The sequence below is a fragment of the Desmodus rotundus genome, chromosome 3 (genome assembly GCF_022682495.2).
Source record: "Desmodus rotundus isolate HL8 chromosome 3, HLdesRot8A.1, whole genome shotgun sequence".
Taxonomy (NCBI): domain Eukaryota; kingdom Metazoa; phylum Chordata; class Mammalia; order Chiroptera; family Phyllostomidae; genus Desmodus; species Desmodus rotundus.
The window spans coordinates 130,210,091-130,234,222 of record NC_071389.1 but is presented as its reverse complement, the minus strand read 5'-3'; the positions used below and the strand labels follow the sequence as shown (position 1 = coordinate 130,234,222).

The 24,132-nt window shown below is 36.5% G+C and overlaps 1 protein-coding gene across 3 annotated transcripts in view; it reads left to right on the top strand.

The window, feature by feature from the left end:
* PAWR (pro-apoptotic WT1 regulator) overlaps positions 1-24,132 on the top strand; it is a 115,508-nt gene that overhangs the window by 1,965 nt on the left and 89,411 nt on the right. The window lies entirely within an intron of this gene.

Below are 24,132 nucleotides of genomic sequence, written 5' to 3'. Positions count from 1 at the left end.
AGGAAACGTGGCCTAAGCACTATCCGAGACACCTTTGTTTTTCAGTGAACCCCAGATGAGTAAATCCTCACAAATATATGCCCTATTTCATCTATTTCATACATAAACCAGCCTTTGGAAATAGTGCTCCCCAACACACATGCACACACACTTTTTTCCTGAGTGATATCTAGGACAATAGGAACTCTGCAGGAACTCAGAATTTTTGCTGAGATGTTTGGCTCTGTGTACTCTAGAAAATATTTGTGGTAGGGTTGGGTTTTGTTTGTTTGTTTTTGAGCAGTCTCAAAACATTTCTGCAGGCAATGGCATCTTCCTATTAGAGTGACTGGTGAAACATTTTTACTTAGTGTGTGGCTGCACCACTTTACCCGCACCAAAGCAATCCTAAACAAGTTTCGGTTGCGTTAATAGTAGCTCACCAATTTTGGAAACTGATTCAAAAGCCTTGTTTCATCCAAAGTAGTTTTTCCATCTTTTTCTCATTGGCACATTGTTTTACTACCTTTTCTTTCTTTCTTTCTTTTTTTTTTTTTTTTTTTTTTACTTCTGGTCTTCAGTTGCTTCAATGTGACACCAAGAAAATAATAAGAATTTACTAACTTTAATTGTGGTTCAAGTAAAAGCATTGGCAGACATACCCAGATTTTTAAGTCTTAATATAATTTTTGTACCTGGAAAATCAGTTTTCCTTTGAAGAGTATATTTTTATGAGTGTTTCAGGGAGATTTTTATCAGCCAGCAAAACTGTCCACTGTGGTTTGCTACTTGCACAAAAGATCTGTTATTCATTAAATTGCTTCAGAAGGAATTCATATGAGTGGTAATCAAATTTCGAAGGTTATTTTTGTTTGTTTAGTTAAAAGTATGAAGATTAAGGGGAAACTGAAGACAAGGCTTTGGAAAAACTACATTCCTCAACTTTATTTTTAAAAGTAGCTGAGGGTCCAAATAAAGGAATTTGTCATTTTCAGTCTTTTGCTCATTATTCATCTGACAGGAGTCTTATTTTGGGAAATATATTGGCAGATGTTAAACTTCACTATTTGGCTGCTTGTGCTAACGTTGTTATTTCTCAAATACCTTTTTGTTTTTGTTTTTTAACAAGGATAATGTTTACTAGGGGACATAAGTATGGTGTATTTTGTGAGATCCTAAGAAACATCCTTTGTTAATACTTTGCTTTGGGGAAGGAACCTAGTGCTGAGAATGTAGATGACTCCCCTCTACAATTGAGTCTAATACTCTGGAATGTTTTTCATTTGGGTGTTGGCAACTCCAAAATTTAATCTTCCTTAAAAACAAACAACCCAGGTTACCATTTCTGTGTGTGTGGAATTTGAACCTTTTTTATTGAATAGGGAATTGAGGACTGCTTGCTTTTTGTGGTTACTATGGCTCTGTTTCATGCTGTAGGACCCAACAAAACATGGTCATGTTTTACCATTGTATCTAATTAGCAGGCATGCTTCTTGAGTGCCTCCTCCCCATATTTTCAGTTTTTTAAAAAATGACAAGTCAGATTATTTTAGTTGTGGTAAAATAGATGACTCAAAGCTTTGAGAGTGAACCTTTTGCCGTGTCTTTTTCTTCTTTTTAAAATTGTGTGCCATTCATTTTTATTAGTTTTAACATTCACAAGGCCCATTGCTGTGGAGCTTTTTGCGTAATACTACTTGTTTTAAAAAGTTATAATACTATTGTTTTAAAAAGTCATGTAACATTTACAAAATTTTCAGGTATGAAAATACTATAAAAACAGAGCATCACCAACCTGTTAATTTTCAAAAGTAGACTTGTATTATATATAATGTTGAGTAAGACTTATTTTCAGACCCTGTTCCCAAAAAATTTATAGTACATTAGCATGTAAATTGTATACTTATTTCAGTGATTAATAAACAGTAAGTTTATTCCCTTCAGGAAGTATTTATTAAATGTGTGTGGCACATTCATTGTGACTTTCATTAACTTATTTTACTAATTACCAACTCTTATAAAATTATTATAAAGGTACCTGACAATAGCTAAAGATACCAAAAGCAACTAGGAGGTAGTTTTAGGAAGGAAGCAGGTCAAAAACTGAAAGTGGTGAATAAGGGTAAAATACTGGGTTGATACTACATGTAATGACTGTAATAAAAAGTGCAAATATGCAGATGAGATGAACTTTAGTTCTCATTTCCAAAGTTAGAGATGTTTTTAAAACTTCTCAAAAAATTTTTATTTTTTAATTTTTTTTGAGGGAACAGCCCGGGTTGGATATTGGATGTGACATAATTCCTGCCAATAACTATTGCATATGTTTATTAAATCAGTCAGATGTTTACTACTTTTGTCTTCAAGGTACTATTGTAAGCACTGTGGAGAAAACAAGGAGAGTAATGAGCAAGAGAGTCATCCAGGAGGAAGGCTAAGTTAACAGCCATCTTAATGCTTATAAGTGATGTTTATTAGAAATATTGTGTGTTTAAAGGGGAAAAGATGATTGGGCTGAGAGGCTACTGAGGATAAGGGTCAGAGCTCAGGATTATGTTTCTCTACCTATGTATTCACACATACACGTATACATAGCTGTTTGTACGAATATAGTATTTTAAATGCCAGAGTTCAGGGGTTCTTAACTGTAGCTGCACGTTAATATCATGTGAGGATCTTAAAAAAGCACTCCCCTCTGCCTCCCTGACCCCCTTATGATTCAGTGCATCTGGGATGGATCCCAGGCAATGATATTTTGGTAAGCTCTCCATGTGATTCTGAGGTGAGTCAGGGGTAAGAACTAGTGGGCTGCAGTCTGGGGTATAGAAATGAAGAGGACACGGGCCTTGCCCACAAGGGGCTCTCCAGTAAGATAGGCAGTTTCGGTAAGTACAGTGTAAAGGACAGCCTATTTCTTGATCAGGGTACCTAACTCGGAGGAGGGTGATAGTTGAGGTAGGCTTGGTAGGTAGTTATAGAACCCTGTTTTTAGAGTGCTTGAAAAAGTTACTGCCTTTGATTAGGTTTGCATGAACGGGTTAATAGAGATGGTTACCACAGGAAATAAACTTTTAATAGGTAGGACTCAAATGACACTGAGGTTTTGATTCAACTTAGAAAAGCTAACATTGAAACCCATTGATGTCCTGTTGGTTGACTAAAGTATTTTATATGTTGTCCTAATTAATGTTCATAGTAATCCCATGTGGTCGTTACATTTGCTCTTTTATCCCCGTTTCCGGAGGAGAAAATGGAGGCCTAGAGGGTTTAAATGACTCAAGATCATATGGAAAGTGAATAAGGGATAGAGCAATGTTTGTGTGTGTTTGTGTATGTGTGTATCTAGGGAATGGGGAGTGTTAAAGAATTAACCCACTTTACATTATTTAGCTTATTTCCCTAGACTTTTTAAATAACTTTTTTTAGAGGTTATCTTAAACAATTTAAACATCTAAATGGGGAAAACAGTGCAAGTAAGGAATCGAAAAGAACTTCAGGTCAAATTTGTAGGTTCAGTAATTGCTTCTGACCCTCTACAGTTTGCTTGAAAAAATTTTGAGTACCAGGCCGTCAGCAAAATATAAACCTATTTTTGGCTAGCAGTCAGAAGATGAGGCTGTTTGATTTTTACTTAAGTCACATGTTGCTTCTCTGTCAAGGTGGGGTTTTAAATTTATTTTTTAATCTTCTACTGGGGGTGGATTTTATTGATTTTAGAGAAAGAGAGAGAGAAAACATTGATTGGTTGCCTTCTGAATGCACCCTGACCAGGAATTGAACCCGTGTGACTTTCAGTTCGTGGATGAACCAGAGCCACACAGGCTGGAGCTGTCAGGGTGGGGTTTTAACACTAACTCCATCGTTTAAGGAGCATTGGATACATAGAAAGCATTTTTAAGTGAATAAAATTTGTCATAATTATTCAGCATATTTGTGACCATTATGTAGGACAAGTTCTACTTAGTAAACCTTATAAATCCAGGTAGATTAAGAACTGCCTTTTGGTATGCCTATTATATTATAGACTGTTTACCTTTCTATGTGATGAATCAGGGGAGGGACTAATAATGACTCAGTTGGAAAAATTGACTTGTGAATAGGATAGATACAACAAACAATGAGGCTGCTTAATAAGATAGTAAGCTAGACTTTCCTAAATGTTTGAGTCCATTGATGAAGTAAATTGAATTTTAATATTATCATGATTTGTAATGAGTTGTTTAAGGTAAGGTACTTTTTCCCATAAAAATAATAATTATGTAATTAAAGTAGATGACATTTATGGTGTGCTTATTTAGTACTAGGCCCTGTTCTAAGCACTTTATATACATTGGTGCAACAACCCTATGGGAGAAAGGGTAAGTTACTTGCCTGAGGTCATGTATATGGTAAGAAGCAGAGATGAGATAGTCTGCCTTCAAAGCCTGATGCTTAATAGGCATCTTACTGTATATTAGTGTATTATATACTATGTACTCAATTTAAGAAATGCAGAGATTATCTTAGTAAAGTAAGAAATACTGATATATTGTTATAGAATTTGAAAATAACTTATAAAAGACAGATGAAGTAGGATTTATTGGAAAAATTTGAGCAAATAAACATATAAATATTGGCATTAAAATTCTTATTTAAAATCATTATTAAACTAGTGGCCTTATTTACACTCTTCATTATGTCTACATTAGTTTTTAGCATCTGTGATGTAGGCCAGGAAATAATTATGCTATTTAATGCTGATACATCTTTCTAAAAAATATATTTTATTAATTTTTTTAGAGAGGGAGAAAGAGGAGAGAAATGTCATTGTGTGGTTGCCTCTTGCGTGCCCCCTACTGGGGACCTGGCCCACAACCTAGATATGTGTCATAAACTGGGAACTGAACCTGCAACCCTTTGCTTTGCAGGCTGGCACTCAGCCACTGAGCCACACCAGCCAGGGCTGATATGATATCTTATAAGTTAAAAGTTATTGGGAAATACTTGAGTTTGAAATTTTTTCTAAGTGTTTTTTTTTTCTTTTTAAAAAATGGGATATAGCCCTGGCTGGTGTGGCTCAGTGGATTGAATGCCGGCCTGTGAACCAAAGGGTCGCTGGTTCAATTCCCTGTCAAGGCACATGTCTGGGTTGTGGGCCAGATCCCCAGTAGGGGGCGTGCAAGAGTCAAGGACACGTGGATGTTTCCCTCCCTTCTCTCTCTAAAAATAAATAAATAAAATCTTTAAAAAAATAAAAAATGAGATTTAATTCACATAATAAAATTCACCCTTTTAAGGTGTTCGAGGGTTTTTAGTATATTCACGAAGTTGTGCTCTTAAGTGCTTTTATAGTTTCATATTAATTTTTCATCATGTTCCTAGAACCTGAGGTACCTAAGTTTTAGTTCCCCAATCAATAACAGCAATAGTTTTCAAACCATGAGAAGGTACTAAATTAAAATAATTTAATTAGTTTTTCCTTTGTTTCACAGAGAAAATGAAATTAATAATAGAATCTACTTAAAGTTTCTTAAAACTTGGTCACCTCCTGGTTTGTACTGGAGTTTAGTATAAGGTATTTAATTGAACTGAATATAATATTTCAGTTTATTTAAAATTGTACATATCTTTCATCGAGATCCACAACCGTCTGCTGTCTAAATCAGAGATTTTCAACTTTTTTCATCTCATGGCACACATTAATTGCTAAAATTTTGTGACACACCAAAAATGTATTTTTTGCTGATCTAATAAAAATAGGTAAAATTTTGATTGAGTTACTGAAAGATAATAATGGTAGTGATTATCTACCCTTTTTGCTCCAAACTGATTTTTTTAAAAACGGGTACCTATACTTTGTATATAAGGATTTCTGGTACCAAGAATTAACCAATCGGATGGAACCTTATTTTGTGAGGTGACCAATAAGATGCAACTCTGTTATATGCCCTGTGTATGTGGATCAAGACTATGTATTCACACTGCAGTGTTGTTGTTGTGTTGACTGTCAAAATATTTTTATTTGCCAGTCTAAGGGAAAAGATGTCAGTGCCCCCGACTAAATGGTCAGGTGTTACATGTTGTAAAAATTCTTGCGGCACTCTGGTTGAAAATCACTATTCTAAAACATTTGGGAACTTTGATGCAGAGTACAAATGGAGTTTTAGACCACTTCCAGTATTAGTATGTTACCTAGATCAGTGTCCTAAAAGCAGTGTCTGGGTGGGGGAGGTACCACCTGTACCAGTGTTTATTTAAATACTGATTGTTTACTTAAACTCCTGATTTCTGAGAGTCATCTCAGTCTGGGGGTGGGTAAGGGTTACCTGAGACTGCATTTTAACATGTTCTTAAGTAGTTCTTGTAAACACTAAATTTTGGGAAGAACTGATGTGCCTCGCACTGGTTTACTGATATCTCAAATGAAATTGATACTGATTATCCAACAGAATTGTTACATGAATCAACCAAAATATTTGTAAAACGTTCTAAAAATTACCAAATGATACCCCTGGCTGGGAGGCTCAGTTTGCTGGAGTGTCATCCTGTGCACCAAAAGGCTGTGGATTTTATCCCTGGTCAGGGTACATACATAGGTTGTGAGTTTGATCCCTGATCTTGGTGTATGTGGGTGGCAACCAGTTGATGCTTCTCTCTGAATGTTTCTGTTACTATCTTTTTTTTTGTTTTATTTTGTTTTTCTTATTTGTTTTTTTTGTTTTTATGTCTATTGCTATCTTTTTCTTCCCCCTTCTGCTCTCTAAAATCAATAAATACATCATCAGGTGAGGGTTAAAAAAAATGACCAAGTGATAAATTACAGTTACTGTATAGGTTACATTGATAGCTGGTTGTTGATGTCTAATGAAAATTTCTTATTGGGATGTTAAGCATTCTCATTTTTTCCTTCTAGTCAAACTTTATAGATAATTTTAACAGATATTATGACCTACTTGGAAATTCAAAGTACCTTATAAACATTTGTAATTCATATATTTAGTAGTATAAAATGTTATCTGCCTTGCTTCTTGTCCAGAATTTATTAGAAGCTTAGACTACTGAACTAAGCCTCTGACACTTAACGTATAATTTGAACTTTATTTTCACTTCTATATATCTTTAAGGGAAAATATATAATTATATTATAAATATATTTACTAATTAGCAGTTAAACTCTTAAGATAGGTTTTGTCTATCTTATCAGAATATGTATTTTGAAGTGCAAGAGGTTTTTCCTTTGGTTTACTACTTCCACATATGAGGCTTACGGTTGTCCTTCACTAGCCAATTGATTCTTAACATGTTTGGGCCCTGACTGGGTAGCTCAGTTGGTTGGAGCATTGTCCCTTTATGCCAAGGTTGCAGGTTCAATCTCCATCCAGTTAGGGCACATACAAGAAACAACCAGTGAGTGCATAAAAGGTTGGAACAAGAAGTCAATGTTTCTCTCTCTCCCCGACTCTAGTAAAAAAAAAAAAAAAAAAGTTCTCAGTTATTGCCGAGGCAACTTTCAGTTTGAATCCAAGGCATTTGTGTTGATAGCTGTATACCTATTGGTATAGAATAAAGCCTCAGGTATCCATTACATTCTCTTTATGTTACTTAAAAATTCACTAGGTGACATGTCTTAATGAAATTTTAAGAATATTTAATTTCTAAAAGCAGCAAGAATATTTACTTCCAAAATAGAAATAGCTCCAATAAGTTCAAAACTTAGCACATGAGTTGGCTAATAAATATTTATTCTGTGATAGTTTTTAGAAATTTTCTTCACCGAATTTTTATTGGTCACCGTGTACGTTTTTTTAAAAAAGAATTATTTTTATTTTTCAATTATAGTTGACATACAATATTATATTATTGTTTCAGGCGTACAACATAGTGATTAGACATTTACGTAACTTAATGAAGTGATCACCCCAATAAGTCTAGTACTTATCTGACACCATACATAGTTACTACAGTATTACTGACTATGTTCTCTATGCTGTACTTACATCCCTGTGACTATTTTTGTAACTGGCAATTTGTACATCTTAACTCTTGCCCCCTTTCACCCCTATTCCCGACTCCCCTCCCATCTTGCAACCATCAAAATATCCTCAGTATCGCCCTGGCTGGTGTGACTCAGTGGATTGAGTGCTGGCCTGTGAACCAAAGGGTTGCCAGTTTGATTCCCAGTCAGGGCACATGCCTGGGTTGCTGGCTGGGTCCCCAGTGGGGGGCACGTGAGAGGCAACCCATTGATGTTCTCTTCCTCTCTCTAAAAATAAATAAAACCTTTAAAAAATATTCTCAGTATCTATGAGTTTGTTTCTGTTTTGTTTGTTCATTTGTTTTTTAGATTCCACATATTCCCTGTAGGTCCGTTCATGTCGATGCTAATGGCAAGATTTCATCTTTTTTTAGTAGCTAAATAATATTTCATTGTATATATGCACCACATCTTCTTTATCCATTTGTCTATTGATGGACACTTAAGTTGCTTCCATATCTTGGCTATTTAAAATAATGCTGCAATGAATGTAGGAATGCATATATTCTCTCAAATTGGTGTCTTGGGGTTTCTCAGGCATATACCCAGAAGTGGAATCACTGGGTTCTAAGGCAGTTCCATTTTTAATCTTTTGAGGAAACACTGTACTGTTTTCCACAGTGGCTGCACCAGTCTTCAGTTCCACCAACAGTGCACGAGGGTTTTCTTCACATTTGCCATCACTTGTTTTTTGATGATTTATTGACCTCAGCCGTTCTGGCAGTTGTGAGGTAGTATCTCATCGTGGGTCTTTAAAAAATTCCTCATGGAGGATATGTTTATTGATGTTGGGGAGGAGAGGTGGAGTGTAGATGGGCGGGGAGAGAGAGAGAGAGAAAGAAAAAGAAAGAGAAGTAGAAATATACATCGGTTGCCTCCCCTGACCAGAAATCGAACCTGCCACTTAGGTGCGTGCCCTGACTGGGGATCTAACCTGCAACATTTTGGTGTAAAGACTGTGCTCCAACCAACAGAGCCACCCAGTCAGGGATCCTTGTGGTTTTAATTTGCATTGCCTTGATAATTACTGATGTTGAGAATCTTGTTGTATGTCTGTTGGCCATCTGTATGTCCTTTTGGGAGAAATGCCTGTTTAAGGTTGTTTGCCCAGATTTTGTGTTTGTGTGTGTTAAGTTGTATAAGTTCCCTACGTATTTTGAATATTAACCCCATATTGGATGTATCATTCAGAAGTATCTACTCCCATTCAGTAGGTTGTCTTTTTGGTTTGTTGATGACTTCCTTTGCTGTGTGAAACCTTTTTATTTTGATTTAGTCCTATTTGTTTATTTTTTCTTTTGTTTCCCTTGTCCGAGGACATGTATCCAAAAAAAATACTGCTAAGAGTGATGTCAAAAGTTTATTGCCTATGTTTTCTTCTGGGAGTTTTATGGTTTTGAGTCTTACATTTAACTCTTTAATCCATTTTGCATTTATTCCTGTATACAGTGTAAGAAAGTGATTTTCATTTCCATGTATTTGTCCAGCTTTCCCAAGACCATACATTGAAGACTATCTTTAACCCATTGGTATATTCTTGCCTCTTTTGTCGTAGATTAATTGGCCATATAGGTGTGGGTTTATTTCTTGGCTCTCTATTGTGTCCTGTTGATCTATGTGTCTGTTTTTAATGCCAGTAACATGCTTTGTTTACTGTAGTGTTGTAGTGTAGTTTGATATCGGGTAGTGTGAGTCTCCAACTTCGTTCTTTCTCAACATTGCTTTGGTTATTTGAAGTCTCTTGTGGTTCAACATAAATTTTATGATTATTTGTTCTAGTTCTGTGATAATGCTATTGATATTTTGATAGGGATTAAATTCAATCTGTATATTGTGATGTATAGTTCAGACATTTTAATGTTCTTTTTTTTAATAAAGTTTTTCTTTATCTTTAGAAAGAGGGGAAGGAAGGGAGAGGGGGAGAGAAACATCGATATGTGAGAGAAACATTGATCAGTTGATTCTCACATGTCCCCCACTGGTGACCTGGCCCGCAACCCAGGCATGTGCTGTGACTAACAATCAAAACCAGCGACCTTTCTGTTCGCAGGCTGGCACTCATTGCACTGAGCCATACCAGCCAGGGCTGATGAGTTATTTTTGGAGATGAAGAAAAAGCATTTGGCAAAATCCAGCATCCATTTATGATAAATAAAACTCAGCAAAGTGGGGATAACGTTATACTCCAAGTGAGAAGTTGAAATATTTTTCTTTAACATCAGGAACTAAACAGTGATGTCTGTTTTCACCACTTTTGTTCAACATCGATTGGAAGTCCTGGACACAAGAAGGAAGGAAGGGAGAGAGGGAGGGGGGGAAGGGAGGGAAGAAAAGGAAGGAAAGGAAGAAAGAAAAATCAGTTGCATACACCTATAAAGAACTATCAGGAAACAATACCATTTACAGTTTCATCAAAAAGAATAAAATACCTAAGAATAAATTTAACCAAGGAGGTAATAAGCCTGTAGTGAAGAAACTAGAGACACTGAGAAAAGAAACTGAAGAAGATACAGATAAGTGGAAGGCTATAGCATACTCATGGATAATAAGAATTAACATCATTATGTCTTGACTGGCAACTCAATTGGCTGAGTGTCATCCCGCAAAGCAAAAGGTTGCCAATTTGATTCCCAGTCAGGGCACATGCCTGTGTTGCAGGCTGTCCCAGTTGGGGACATGTGAGAATCAACTGATCAATGTTTCTCTCACACATTGATGTTTCCCCCTCTCCCTTCATCTGCCATGCAAGAGGCAGTCAATCAGTGTTTCTCTTGCACATTGATGTTTCTCTCCCTCTCTTTCTCCTTCCCTTCCCCCTCTCTAAACATAAATAAAATCTAAAACAAAATTCATCAAATTATTTTTATCCTTCATTTTATTTATATGATGTATCAATTAATTGATTTGTGGATATTGAGCCAATCTTGCATCCCAGGAATAGGTTCCATTTGCTTATGGTGTTACGACCTTTTAAATGTTTTGCTGACTTCAATTTGCTAATATGTTGTTGAGGATTTTTGCATCAGTGTTCATCAGAGATACTGGTTTATGATTCTCTTTTTTTTTTTTTTTTTTTTTTGGTAGTGTCTTTTTCTGGTTTTGATACCAAGGTAATGATGACTTCATAAAAATGGCTTTGGGAGCGCTTCAATTTTTGGAATAGTATGAGAAGGATAGATATTCTTTGAATGTTTGGTAACATTTGCCTTGGAAGGTATCTCATCCAGGATGTTTGTGTGTTGGGAGAATTTTTATAACTGATTCAATTTTGTTAATTAGCAATCTGCTCAGATTTTGTTTCTTCCTGATTTAGTCCTTGAAGGTTGTACATTTCTAGGAATTTTTCCATTTCTTCCAGGTTGTCCAGTTTGTTGGCATATCATTGTTCATAGTATTTTCTTGAAATCCTTTGTATTTCTGTGGTGTTTTACCTCTCCTTCATTTCTGATTTTGTTTAATCTTTTCTTCGTCGCTCTTTTTTTTTGGGGGGGGGAGGAGTTTGGTTAACAGTTTATCAATTTTCTTTTTAAAGATTCAGCTCCTGATTTATTGATCTTTTGTATTTTTTAGACTCTATTTCACTTATTTCTGCTCTGCTTTTTATTACTTTCTTTTTTCTATTCATTTTGGACTTTATTCTTTTTTTAGCTCCTTTAGGTTTAAGATTAAGTTGTTTATTTGAGGTTTTTCTTGTTTTTGTATTGCAGTTAATGTACCTCTTAGAACTGCTTTGGCTCTGTCCCATAGTTTTTGGGTCATTCTGTTTTCATTTGTCTCAAGTTATCTTTTGATTTTCTTTTTTTTTTAAACCCTCACCCAAGGACATGCTCATTGATCTTAGAGAGAGAGGAAGGGAGGAAGAGAAATATCTATTCGTTCCCTCGTGTTTATGCCCCATCTTGGGACCAAGCCTGCAACCCAGACATGTGCCCCGGCCAGGAATTGAACCCCTGTCTTTTCAGTGTGTGGGATGACATTCCAACCAACTGAGCCACACCAGCCAGGGCTCTTTTGATTTCTTCCTTGATCTGGTTGTTAACTCATTCATGGTTTAGTAGCACATTATTTAGCCTCCACTTATTTGTGTGTTTTTCAGGTTTTCTTCTTGGAATTGATTTCTACTTTTATACCATTGTGATTGGAGAAGATGTGATTTGATATGTTTCAATCTTTTCAAATTTATTGAGATTTGTTTTGTGGCGTAATGGGGTCTATTCTGGAAAATTTTCCATGTACACTAGAAAAGAATCTATATTCTGCTGCTTTTTTGTGTGAGATGTCCTAAAAATGTCAATTAAGTTCATCGTGTCTAATGAGTCATTTATAGCCATTGTTTTCTTACTGACTTTCTGTCTGGGTGATCTGTTTGTTGATGTCAATTGGGTGTTAAAGTCCCTTACTATTATTAGTGTGTCACTATCACTGGGTTCCTTTATGCCTGTCAATACTTTTTTTTATATATTATGGTGTTCCTACATTGGGTGTATAGATGTTTGCAAGAGTTATGTCCTCTTGTTGTAATAATTGCTTTATCATTATGAAATACCTGTCTTTGTGTCTTGTTAGAGTTTTTATTTTAACTATTCTGTGTGATGTAAATATTGCTACTCCAACTTTTTGTTTGTTTTCCTTTGCGTGAAATGTCTTTTTCCATCCCTTTCAGTGTGCTTGTGTTTTCAGATCTGAAGTGGGCCTTTTGTAGGTAGCATAAATGCAGGTCTTGTTTTTTTCTTCTTTAAATTAACTTAGCCATGCCTTGTCTTTTGATTGAAGCATTTAGTCCATTTTCTTTTAAAGTCATTATTGATTGGTTTGTAGTTACTGCTATTTTATTGTTTCTGATTAATTTTGTAGTTCTTTTCTGTTCCTTATTCTCTTCCTTTCTTTTGAATGTTGATGATTTTCTATAGTGTTATATTTGGATTCCTTTCTCTTTATTTTTTGTGTATCTCCTATAGATTTTTGGTTTTTTATATATGTGCTTCACATATACTAAGTTGTATTTTTAATAGTCAATTTTAAGTAGATGGTTGCTTAAGTTTGAACACACTCTAAAATTAGTACAGTTTTAATCACCCTTGTTTATGGTTTTGTCTCTATTGTTTACTTTTTTGTCTGTGTATGTGTGTCCCTGAATTTATTGTTGTAATTACACATCATCTTCCTACTTTGTCTTTTAAGCTTTGTACTAGCTTTATAGTTGGTTGATCTAGTGTTTTTACTGTTTGCCTTTGTCAAGCGAGCATTTTTTTTGCTTTCCTATGTATTATTTATATTTTTAATGTTTTCTTCCTAAAGAAGTCTCTTTAGCATTTCTTGTAGTACTGGTTTAGTGGTGATGAACTCTTTTAGCTTTTCCTTGTCTGGGAAACTTCTTATCTCTCCTTAGATTCTAAATTATAGCCTTGCTTGGTAGAGCAGTCTTGGTTATAGTCCTTTGCCTTTCATCACTTTTAATATTTCTTGCCAATCTTTTCTGGCCTACAAAGTTTCTGTTGAAAAGTCAGCCCCAAGTCTTATGGGAACTCTTTTTGTATGTAACTAACTGCTTTTTTCTTACTGCTTTCAAAATCCTCTCTTCGTCTTTAACCTTTGGCATTTTAATTATGATGTGTCTTGATGTGGGCTAACTTGTTCAGTATTCTCTGCACTTGTGTATCTGTTTCCGTCATCAGGTTAGGGGAGTTTTCAGGCATTATTTCTTCAAATAGGTTTTTAATCCCTTGCTCTCTTTTTTCTCCTTTTGGTACTCCTGTGATGCGACTGTTGTTACCCTTGATACTGTCCCAGAGGTCCCTTGAACTATCCTTGTTTTAAACATTTTTTTTCTCTTGTTGTTCCAATTGGGTGTTTTCTGGTACCTTGTCTTCCAGTTCTCTGATTTAGTCCTCTGCTTTATCTAATTTGATTTTTATTCCTTCTAATTTATTATTCATTTCAGTTATTGTATTCTTCATTCCTGACTGATTCTTTTTTGTATTTTCTATCTCCCTGTTGAAGTTGTCACTGAGTCCCTCTATTCCTCTCCTAAGCTTATTGAGTGTCCTTTTAACCAGTGTTTTGAACTCTGTCTCTGGTAGATATCTTGTGTCCATTTTGTTCAGTTCTTTTTCTGGAGTTTTGTCTCATTCTTTTATTTGGGACTTGTCTTTGTCTCTTCACTTTTGCTGACTCTCTCTGTTTCTGTGTATTAGATAGATCTGTTACATCTCCTTGTTTAGGTAGAGTGACATTGTATAGAAGGTGTTCTGTGGGACTCAGTGGCGCAGTCTTCCATGGCTCCTGTGCTGGGCGCTACAGGGGTGTCCCTTGTGTGTGTTGTTTTGCCCTCCTTTTGTGGTTGAGTGTTGATTGCTGTTGGTATGTCAGTGGATGGGGTTGACTCTCAGGCTGACGAGTTGTGAGGGCTGGCTGTGACTACAGGTGGATGAGCTGTTTTGTCTGATTGACTGCATGGAGCAGGAGTTGCTCTGGTGGGGCTGTGGTGCCAACTGAGTCTGCCCTTCGGGTGTATTACTATTGTAGTTGGTTAGGTGGTACTCCACTGTGTTCTGAAGCCAGCCATTTGGTGTGTTGGGTCTGGGGCCTCTTGGAAAGGGCTTGTTGTAGGCCATGGTCTTCCGTGCTAATGCTGGGCTTGGGGCCTCTTGTTAGTAACTGCAGTGTGATCTGCAGTTGTTACTTGTGCTGGGCTCAGAGGTGCTTGGGAGAGGCTATGCTGTGAATTGTGTCTGGTCACCACTTGTGCTGGGCTTGGGTACCTTAGTGTGTGCCACAGTATGAGCTGACATCATCTCTGTCCCTTTTACTGGGTTTATGGCTGCTTAGTGGAAGCTATAATCCAGGCCAGTACTGGCTGCTGCATATGCCAGACTTGGGGCCACTTAGTAAGAGCTACAAGGCACGCCAAGGCCTGCCTCTGCTTGTTTGGGGTTTGAGGACCTTTGAGATATTTCTGGAACAGTCCTCAGCTTGAGCTGAAGCAGGGTGCTTGTGTGCAGCCCACTTGAGCTCAAGGGGATGGGTGGTCTCAGGGAATCACCAGGGCATGGGTAATGGTGTTAGCCAGGTTAATGGAGAGCATGGATTTGGTGCCTGTCTGGCAGGGGTGGCTGGGTAGGAGGAGAGTTCAACAAAGGAGTAATGGTGCATACCAACACTTCATTCCTGGAGAAAGTTGCTCTGACCTCTTCCCATTCAGTAGTCCTCCTGAAGTTAGTCAATTTAGAGTCTGCCTGTATGTCCCTGGCAAATTCTTGACCTGCTGACCCTACACTGGAGTTTATAATGAGTGAATTTGTGAGTGAGTGAGTCTGTGCCTGGTCCCTTTAAGACCTGCAGTGCCTCAGTCTGCTGCAGTCCTTTGGATCTCTGGGACACAGTCCTTGCTGTTTTTGACAGCCAGATCTTACTCCTCTGCACTGATTCCCGGGTTGGGGAGCCTGGTGTGTGCCTGGGACCCCGCACTCCTCAGTTAGGACCTCTGCAGCTGAGATATCCCTTCTGATACTTTTTTCTGGTCCTCATCTGAGGATATGTTTATTGACTTTAGAAATGCAGGGAGAGAGAAACATCAGTCGGTTGCCACCTGTACCCACCCTACCAGGGACCAAATCCCCAAACTAGCTATGTGATCCCTGACTGGAAATCGAACCCAGGACTTTCCAGTGCATGGGACAAGGCTCCAACGAACTGGACCATCCTCCCAATTCTTTTTTTTTTTTTTTTAAGATTTTTAAGATTTTATTTACTTTTAGAGAGAGGGCAAGGGAAGGAGAAATAGAGGGAGAGAAATACTGATGTAGTAGAGAGATCAATCAGTTGCCTGTCCCATGTCCCCCCCTGAGGACCTGGCTCGCAACCCAGGCTCGTGCCCTGACTGGGAATAGAACTGGTGACCTTTCAGTTCACAGGCTGGTGCTCCATCCACTGAGCCACATCAGCCTGGGCCACCCTCCTGATTCTTAATTGCCACCCCTGGGATCTGCTGGTTCTATATCTCTGCTCCTCCTACCACTCTCCACATAGCTTCTTTTTAAATCCTCAGTTATAGGAATTCTTTTCACCTAGTCTTCAGCTCTCTCTCAGTGATGGTTGCTCTATAATTTACTTGTAATTTTGAAGAGTTTGTGGGAGGTGGTTAGCACAAAGTTTACCTACTCTGCCATCTTGGCTGGAAGTCCTCAGGTTGTTGTACACAATGCAGTTTTCAGTAAAAGTCCCATTTGTTTCACTCCTGTTGAATTGAAAGAAAAAAGGCTGTTGTGTTATGAAAGTAAGTATTTTGTTAAGGTTTTGCTGAAATGAGCAGAACAGAGAGAATTTATGATGTAGGATTGCTGTTCTGTGACAGCAAAAATTTGTTTATTGTCTCTTTATATAAACTTAGGGGACCAAGTCATAAGACAAATAACAATATTAAATTACAGTTTGAAACATAATGAAAACATCTTTTGTAATTAAACTTCAAAAGATACCTTTTAGTGTTATTTATCTATAGTAGTGATTTTCAACTGGTGTGCTATAAGAATTTTTAAGACATGTAATACCTAACTACTTAGAGGCACTGACCTCTTTTTATTTAGATTGTCTAATAAAACAATGATAATAGCCAATACAACAGTGGCCATATGGTGTGAATGAATCAGAATTATATCCTTTTTTTTTTTTTGGTCAGATTGGCAAAAAAATGTAATATGTTTTTTGGTGTGCTGCAGAATTTTAGTAATTCATTTATGTGTGCCATGAGATGAAAAAGGTTGAAAATCGCTGATCTGTAGGTATATAAATGAACTACTTAGTTTTAATTTTTTTGAGAAATTTGCAGGTTATATAGAGTATGGAATGATTTTCTATTTTGGAAGTTTTTTGCAGAATAGTTTTCATAGTATTCAAAAAGAATGGAAATTTCAGTTATGAAGAATAAAATTAACATTCAGAAGATGGTATACTTGAGGAATATAAATTAAAAGTAAGATTATATTAGCCAAAACAGTCAAAGAAGTTACTTTAGGTTATAAATTCTTGACCAGACTTTTTGGTATCTGTAATGCACACAAAAGTTAATGCAAACCAATTTTTTATAATGTTAATTTTATTCTGCTTGTAAAAGTAATATGTTTTTTTTAAAGTAACATGTTCATTGTAGTTCCCTTGTGAAAATATCAGAAAAGATAAGTGTTACCTATTATCTTCTACATAATAATGTCTGTCCTAATTCTTTTTCAGTATATCTACATAACAATGGAACAACATTATACAGATTTGTATATTCATTATGGTTACTTTTATGATGTTAGTCTTACTTCAAAATAGAAATAGGTTTTATTTGTATGTGGTAAAATGTCCATAATAAAATCTTAATCATTTTTATCTTACAAAACTGAAACTTAATACCTATAAAACGTAACTCCCCATTCTACCATTCCAGCAGCCCCTGACAACCGCCATTATATTTTCTGTTTTTAGGGATGGATACGTTTGTGTTATTTGTTATTAAAATATTTAAGCATTACTTGATTGGGAAAGGATCAACTGCTTCTCTGCCCTATTATGTAGCTTTCTGATTGGCAGATAAGTGAGGTGTCTTAAGATAAACAGTTTTTTTCCCCTTCATACATTGTGTATCAAGAAGCATTCTTCAAGAAGAGTGTTAGGGTCATTCAAAATATCTCACAGGTATTGTACTAGGGCCTTCACATAATTGAGGTTTTTTTTTTTTTAACTTTATACCTTTGATTTTGGTGGAAAATTGGTCATCAGAGCTGAAATAATAGTAAGTGTGGGTAAGCTATAACTCAACGTACCAGTTCCTAAAACTACCTGTTACATGCAAAATCACACAATAAAACCACAGGGAATGTAGACCAAAAAATGGTGTTTGAGTTTAGGGGCATAATGCTAAAAAACTCTGGTGACATGTAAAAAGACAGAAATCTAATGAAGATCAGCTCAATTTTACATGTTAAATTGTGAAGAATCTTAACATGTCATAATAAATATGACACTTGACCTCAAAAAAGACATAACATTTTCTGGTAGACGTGGGTGTCAGAAGGGTTGCAACTTGTGAAATTGTGGATGAAGGGTTATCTGAAATTGGATTGAAATTGTAGCACCAGATGTGGGTGGGTATGGCTCATAATACAAGCAATGAACTGAGCTACCTGGTAGATGTTTGGTATGTGTGCATTTTGTGTATTTCTATGTGGCTGGGTTGCATTTTCTGTGCTTACCTAGTGCTGCTTGCAGTTGTGCATGTGCAAATATGAAATTTGTCGTATGCTCTGCATGCTCCCTAACATGTTGGTTGCATTGCAACAAATCCAATTTTCTAAACAAATGTTACAGTGTTACAAATATATACCTACACATATACATTTACCTATATATGTACATCCAAAATATGTAAAACAGTGGTTTGGGAAAGATCAATTAAAGTAATGGAAAAAGGGCTGTGGAGCAGGTAGTGACTAGAGATGAGAATAGTATTTATCCAAGAGTGTACTAATAACTGATTACTAGGTCAGTGGCTGTAGGAAAGGAAGGGAATGGATGGATTTGAGAGGTATTTCATTGGTATTAGAAGATTACATAATGGCTATTTTAAGCTGTAAAAGTCTTTAGAGATCATCTAGTCCATTATAAAAGAGTATTAACATGGTTTTCCCCAGACTACTTCTGTCTCAAAATTTAAATTGTATTTTACCTTGAACTTTCTTACCTCTAACTAAATGTATCTCCTGCTCACTCCCACTAACTACCCTGATTTTTACTGGGGATCTTGCTTATTTTATTGCTTCTTTCTTAAATACTTGGCCTTTCCCTCTTGGTTCGTCTTGCCATGAAGAAATGTTCCCTTAATTCTGCTTCACCTTTAGCTTACTTTTTCCCTTAATTGCTCAGTTTAAAGGCATTGTTTTAACCTGTTAACTCCCTTTTCACTGCTGAGTTCCTACTATATTAAAATTGATTTCTCCAAAGGTTGCTTTTGACTTCCTAATTGCCAAATATGACAGCATCTTTTGTATTTTCTTCTTATTTTGAACTCTGTGTATCATTTGCTCTTACTTCTCGCCCTTGGATACTATAATATTTTTGTTAAGATTCTTTTTAAAATTTTTTTTTGATTTTAGATAGAGGGAAAGGGAGGAAGAAAGAGGAGGAGAGACACATCACTTTGTTGCCTTCTGTATGGGGACTGAACCTGCAACCCAGGCATGTGCCCTGTTCTGGAATTGAACTGGGGACTTTTCAGTTTGGGGGACGATGCCCAACCAACTGAGCCATGCTGGCCAGGGCTTTATTAGATTCATTTTGGTTGGTTTTATTCAGAAACATTTGAGTATTCCACACTCGTCTCTTTCCTTTCTTTTAATCTTCACCCTAGGACCTTTTTTGTATTGCTTTTAGAGAGAGGGGAGGGAGAGGGAGAAACATTGATGTGAGATAGTAGCATTGATTAGTCACTTCCTGTATGTACCTGGACCAGGGATCCAGCCTGCATATCAGGTATGTGCCCTGACCAGAAATTGAACCCTCAACCTTTTGGTTATGGGACAGTGCTCCAGCCAACTGAACCACACCAGCCAGGGCCCAAACCCACCAGTCTTCAAGGAACTTCCAGTCTTCCTTCAGAGAAAAAGATAATGTCTTAGTTCGGGTTGCTCTAACAAGAAGATCGTAGACTGGGTGGTTTATAAAAAGCAGAAATTTATTTCTCAAAATTCTAGAAGCTAAAACGTTGAAGGTCAAGGTGGCAGCAGAATTGGTGTCTGGGGAGAGTTTGCTTCCTGGTTCACTGTGTCCTCACACGGTGGAAGGGGTGAGAGAGATCTCTTGGGTCTCATTTATCATGGCACTGTCCCATTCATGAGGGTTCCACCCTTATGACCTGATCTCCTCCCAAAGGCCCACCCTTCCAATACTATCACATAGGGACTTAGGGAGACAAAAGTATTCAGTCAATGACGAATAACAAATAACTAGAATTTGGCGTAATAAGAACTATGATGGAGAAAAGAACAAAGTACTGAACTAACTCAGAAAAGGAAGCCACCAAATTACATAAGAGAGTCAAGGAAGGCTTTATATAAGATGAAGGAAATATTAAGACGAGTCCTGACTTACGAGATTAGTGAGTATTTCCCAAGTGGAGAGGGGACACATTAACATCCTAGGTAGAGCAAATAGCATGTGTGAAGGCACAGAGCCAGGAAATAAGAGCCTTCTATTGCATGCCAACTGTATGCTGAGCATTTGTGCTGGGGGCTTTTCAAGCCTCATCTCTAATCTTCGCATGAACTCACAAGGTAGACTTTTTTATTCCTTGTTTTACAGGATGAGGAAGTTGAGCCTCAAAGAATGTGTTAACTTGCCCAAAAGCCATACTGGCAGATCTTGGATTTGACGCCACATTTGTGTGGCTGCCAATTGGTGCCCACGCATTGGTTATCACTGTTGGAAAGGAGGAGGGATATATTGTAACAGAGGAAACTTTGATGTGCAGAGACTGTAGTGGGGAATGAATGGAGGATAGCTAAAGAGAAATGATACAGATCAGTTGTGATGAGTCTAAATGTTATGCCAAGGAATTCAGACTTTGTTTTGCTGTTCTTTGTTAGTATTGTTGGCTGTGCATTTCCTTCCTCTGTCCATACCTGTTTATACAATAACTGAGAGCTTCTGGGATGGAAGAAGTTTTGCCTGCCTAACTTGAAGTCATTAAGAGGATTTTCTTGTTCAGAGACACATATCTATTTAAGAATAATAAATAACAAAATCCTGTAAAAGTAAAATTCATATAATAGAATAAGTAAATCTAAACTTACATATTGGTTAAAATCAAATGAGAGAATAGGCTGTAAATGAACTTGCACCAAATGATTCTTCTTATCACAAGTAATTTTGTACTGAAGATAAATTTGGAAATGACTTTTTTTGGAGGAGCAGGATGGAATGGAGATGGCAGCTCTGGTGACATTAAATTGCCAGATTCTGTTCAGACTGTAACCATGAGAAGTCTATAGCTTAATATTATATCTGGGTTTAGACTTTTTCCTGTAGTTGATACAAAAGCAGGTGTCTATTCCATTCCCAGATTCTTCCACTTCATCTTGGAATACAGGTGCTAAAGGATGGACATTGTCTTTGAATCATTTTCCACATATTTAACTTCTAATGTTCCTTCCCTCTGCCCTCTATTAGAGGAAGTCAAGTGCTTCTCCAAACCATGTTTTAGAAATAGTGTTTGTTTATATTTGACGATACAAAGGTAATGCCGCCTTATTGTAGAAAATTTGAAACAAATAGGAAAAACAGGATTGTGCAGAGATCAGCTATAGATTGTTTTCAGTTGGAATACAGTCTTTCATTTTTATTTTTATGCATTGGGATTATATTCACTGTACATTTTTATAACCTACCTTTAAACTTGATATTATATCAAATATTATTTCCTTTAAAATTTTTTTGAAAGCAGAGCTATTATTGGCTGCATATTTTTATTTATTTATTTAAGATTTGCCTTATTTGTTTTTAGAGAGAGGGAAGGGAGGGAGAAAGAGAGGGAGAGAAACAAGAATGTGTGGTTGCCTCTCATGCGCCTCCTACCAGGGACTTTGTCTGCAAACCAGGCATGTGTCCCAACTGGGAATTGAACAGATGACCCTTTGGTTCGCAGGCCTGTGCTCAATCCACAGAGCCACACCAGCCAGGGCACTATATTTCAAGAACATAATTATCACTATCCAGTGATAACTATTACTTTATAGTTTTGATATACAATTCTTGAGGATATTTTATACATACAATAAATATATTTATACATCTAGAAATTTAATCATCTTACAGATATTATGAACTTTTTGCTGTCAGTATCTTATGAACATCTTTTTAAGTCAGTAAATATATAATTGTGTTGTTGTTCTTAATGACTGCAGAATATTCATAATTTGGATGTTCCAATAATGTTACATTTACTAGCTTCTTAGTACATGTTAGATGTTAGAAACCTTTTGGATATTTGAGTTGCTATATCTCTTCCGTAACCAGCAGTGTCAGGATTTGGACAAACTCTAATTCATGTTCTTGTCTTTGAGCAATTTATAATCTAATTTGGAGAAATAAGATTGTATAAGACAGTTTTAAAGTGTTAATAAAGGTATAATAATGTGTTAAGTGTTAATGTCATACTGTAAGTACAGAGAAGTGAGAGGTCCCTGGAGTACTCAGTGGTCCAGGAAGTTTCATGGAAGGGAGTGTGAGAGTTAAGCTGACCTTGAAAGACTGATAAGAAATGGACAGATGAAAAGGAGAGTTGTATTTCAGACTGAGAGCACGGAGTGGGCAGTGGTACAAAGATGAGAATTAGCAACCTAATTGGAATAGAGGGTTTTGTATTAGGACATAATTATAATAGGTGAAATTGGGGAGCAGTATTGTGAAGGACCTTGAAAACCAGGCTGAAGATGGTAGGCTTCATGTATTAGCCTAAATATAGGAGAACTTGAGCAGGATACATTCATATTTGTGAAATCAGGATTTTAGCAAGATCAGCTATTGGTTAGTGGCGTGCAGATGTGCAGAATAGGTTACAGGAAGGAGAGAACAGAGGCAAAGAGATGAGTTGAGAGGTTGTCATATACCAGTTGGGGAGACATTATATGTGAAGTCATTAGAACACTGTAGTAGAATGTAGTTCGTTAGCATGTGTTCAGTTTTATGTCTTGTTTAATTGAGTACTAGTGTCCTCAGTTGAAATGCTTAGGGGATTGATCTTAGTATCTGGGTGACATGATAATTTCAAAGACCAGTAATCACTTATTCTATAAGCTGGCTTGTACAGTATTTTTATTATTTTGATTATGAATAAAAAAGAGTATTTGTCTTTCAGGATAAGCAAGCCATATTGATAAATAGATAATATTTGTGTGTTTACTGGGCCTGGCACTATTCTAAGATCTTTATGGGTATTAATGCATTACATTTTAGAAAAACCAAGGAAGTCAGTGCTCTTCCTACTTCACAGATAGAGGAAGGATAGGCACAGAAAGGGTACACTATATTGAATTTCTGATCTGAGGAATCAGTTGCCAATCTTGCCCTTGCCTCTTGATTTTTTTCCCATGCTTTTAACTTCACAATGGGAAACCAGTACCACAGTGTCTTAAAAAAAAAAAGATTTAATTAATTTTTTTTAGAGAGAAGGGAAAGGAGGGAGAAAGAGAGGGAGCAAAACATCAATGTGTGAGAGTAACATCGATTGGCTGCCTCTCTCAAGTCCCCACCCGGGACTATAACTCAGGCATGTGGCCTGACTGGGAATCGAACCAGTGATGTGAAGTGATGAACCTCCGTTGACACATCATTATCACACAAGTACATAGTTTACATTAGGATTCACTCTTTGTGTTATAAGAGTGCCATATCTTAGTCTGTTTAAGACTCTTCAAAAACTTGTGACTTAATAATGGTTATAAATTTGAAAATAAGTTAACCTAGAGAAACTAAGGTGTGAGACCTTGTTCTTTTTTGAAGTAAATATGCACAATTATTGCAAAGAGAATAAAAATGCCTTGGAAGTAGTAAATAAGATAATTTTAAAGTATTTTTCATGTCGTACAATTCAACAAATTTTTACTGATCATCTAATATGTCTATCTTTATGTTAATGGACAGATCTTTAAGGCTTTTCCATGACAAGTCAGTAATCAAAGGTAGGGCTTGTAGGCCGTGCTTTTTGTCTTGAGTACTGTAGCTTTATAGTAAGTCTTGAACTTGGGTATTGTCAGTCTTCAAACTATGTTCTTCTTCAGTATAGTGTTTGTTATTCTGGGTCTCTTACCTCTCCGTGTATGTTTTGGAATCAGTTTGTTAATATCCACAAAATAACTTGTGAGGATTTTGATTGGGCTTTTATTGAATCCATAGATCAAGTTGGGAACTGACATCTTGACAGAGAGTCTTCTTAGCCATGAACAGGGAATATTTTTCCATTTATTTAATTCTTCTTTGATATCTTCAGGTTTTATATTTTCCCCACATTGATGTTTTGCATATTAGATTTATAATTAAATATTTAATTTTGGGGGGTAGTAATGTAAATATATTTTGTTTTTAATTTCAAATTCCACTTGTTT